The following is a 2,643-nucleotide window of genomic DNA, read 5'->3' on the forward strand; positions in this document are numbered from 1 at the left end:
CTACATGCTCGGGGCTCAAACCTCCACAATAAGATGTATCATGGTTCGTTCCTCCACAATTTTGACAAGAGAAAGAGTTGACTTGAGAAGAGCTTGCTCCACCGCTTGAGCTTGCATTTACACTTGTGTTCAACTTTGAGAGCCCTTTTGTGAGTTGCTCAATTTGATGTTGCAATTGATCGACCTTCTCCAATTCATGCATCCCAGCTTTCTTCGGTGCACTCCTTCTCCTACCTCCCCAAGAGTAGTTCTTTGCTACCTCCTCGATCGTTGCCTCCACTTGATTTTGGGGAACCTTGATCAATTGTCCACCCGCCCCCGCATCCAAGTTAGCTTTAGACATGGGCTCCAATCCATCGTAGAAAAACTTCATGAGCAAACTTTGATTGTATTCATGGTGAGGACACACTTGTACCAACTCTTTGAACCTCTCCCAAGCTTCATTAAGGCTCTCATCAGCTTCTTGTTGAAATGATGCAATCTTCCTTCTCATCTCGGCGGTCTTTTCCTCGGAAATGAACCTCTTCAAGAATGCCTTAACCACCTCCCTCCAAGATGTGAGTGAGTTAGGCTTCACTTGCTTCAACCACTTCTTTGCTCTACCTGAAAGAGATTGTCGAAATAGGTGCATCCGGATGTATTCTTGAGAAACTTGGTTGGTTTGGATCATGGCACATAGCTCAAGGAATCTATCAAGGTGCTCTATGGGGTCTTCACTTGTAGAACCCGAAAATTGCTCTGATTGAACCATTCTTGTATATTGGGGATGAATTATAAAGTTAGTTTCCGTGACGGGTAACAAAATCCCTCCCGTGAGCTCATAATCCTCCGGATTTCCGAACTCACGAAATAAAATATCATCCCCTTGTCCCGCCATTGATTCACTTTGCGAACTAGAAGAGTAAGAATCACTCCCACTATCAAATGAAAAAGTACCAAGTCCTCTTCCTTCTTCTTGAAAAAGTCTACGGATTTGTCTTAAAGTTCGGTTGATTTCTTGGTCGATATGATGCATAGGTGGTCCTTGATATCTTTTAAGCATTCACCAAAGCTAAGCAAACAATTAGCAATGACAAGTATGATAAAACAAATCAAAACAAAAAAGAAAGCAATTAAAATTACCCTAACAAAAGCAAAATTAGACACTAAACAAGCCGCTTCCCCGGCAACGGCGCCAAAATTTGATCGGGCTAGGATAGGTCGTTAAACTATTAACCCTAATCAAATTAACTATTTATAAAACCTAGACTTCACACTAAACTAGTTAGTGGCAAGCAAGGGTCGATCCACTGAGGAAACTTTCTCATTTAATATCAAAATCACCATGCAAGAGTAATAAAGGGGTATATTTTGTTGGAGTTTGGAATGTAGACACTAGAACTATAAATAAACAAGTAAAAGGGTGATTAAATCAAGGAATAATAACGCTAGGGATTAGGGGGTTTCAAACATGATTAGAATGAAGGAAAACAATGATAAGCATCATGATTAACATGCCAAAGAATATAAAATTCTACCTAAACAACTCATTTTCATGCAATAGTTTAGGCAAACCAATGAAAGTGGTCTAAGCTGATTAGGATCATTTTCATGCATCCCATAAGGCACAAGCTAACCCAAGAATAAAGAGGCACAATACATGGAACTCTATTTTAACAACTCATTCTCATGCAATCATTAAAATAGAGGTGATCTAAATCTAGTTCAAATCATTTTCATGCATTTAAACTAGAAGACAATCAAATAAAGTACTACAATAATCTCAAGCCAATAAAAATCATATCTTTCATCAATTTAAGGCATGTAATCAATCCACTATCATCATTCATCCATCATTCAATACATATTTTACACCCCTTCCCCTAGCTAAGAGATTAGCCTAGAAAAGGGGGACTAGACATCATAACAAAACTAGATGAAAACACAATAAACATGAAAGCAAACATGATCAAAAACAATGAAAATACCAAAATATATTAATCCACAAAATAGATAGAAATAAACAACTAGAGTGCAAATAAACAAGACTAAGAGAAAGGATTAGAGATTACTAAGTAGGCAATAATAGAAAGATTAAAACTTGCAAATTTGCTTGATGGATTGAAATGAAACTTGAGCCAAAGTTGCATACATGGAAATAACTTAAGTAATACTACACTTTCTCTCTCTAAGATTAGGGTTTAATTGTTTCTAAGATAATGCTAGATGATCCACTAATTCACCCTACGGCCTATATATATAGGTCCACTAAAAAGATACAAGAATTCGAAATAAAAAAAACTGAAACCCAGCGGTGCGCGCCCGCGCATATACACTGCGCGCCCGCACAGCTGCCATTCGTGCGCCCTCTCCGATCTTGTGCGCCCGCAGATCTGTGGGTACGGAGGAATTAGACCCATGGATGCGCGCCTACTCCCAGCTACTGCGCGCTCGCGCATGATGAGTGCGCGCCCGCACACATGTCGCAGATGTGGCGCGCACAACTCTCTGTTTTGGCTCTGCTTCTGCAGCTATCTCGTGCGGGTTCTCACAAGGCGGCGCGCCCGCACAGTTTAAAGGCGCGCGCCCGCGCATAAGCCGCTCACAAGGCGCACAAAACCTTCTGTTTCTGTTATGCTCTTGAGGCAATCCTGCGCGGGTTCT

The 2,643-nt window shown here is 40.6% G+C and overlaps 1 non-coding gene across 1 annotated transcript; it reads left to right on the forward strand.

Moving 5' to 3' along the window:
• The first annotated feature begins 390 nt into the window (after positions 1 to 390).
• Positions 391 to 495, forward strand: LOC145577269 (small nucleolar RNA R71). The gene has a single exon (XR_014098723.1). It is a non-coding gene; the product is annotated as a small nucleolar RNA R71 (small nucleolar RNA).
• The last annotated feature ends 2,148 nt before the right edge of the window (positions 496 to 2,643 follow it).

The sequence above is a fragment of the Chenopodium album genome, chromosome 13, assembly GCF_948465745.1.
Source record: "Chenopodium album chromosome 13, dcCheAlbu1.1, whole genome shotgun sequence".
NCBI classification, from domain to species: Eukaryota; Viridiplantae; Streptophyta; class Magnoliopsida; order Caryophyllales; family Amaranthaceae; genus Chenopodium; species Chenopodium album.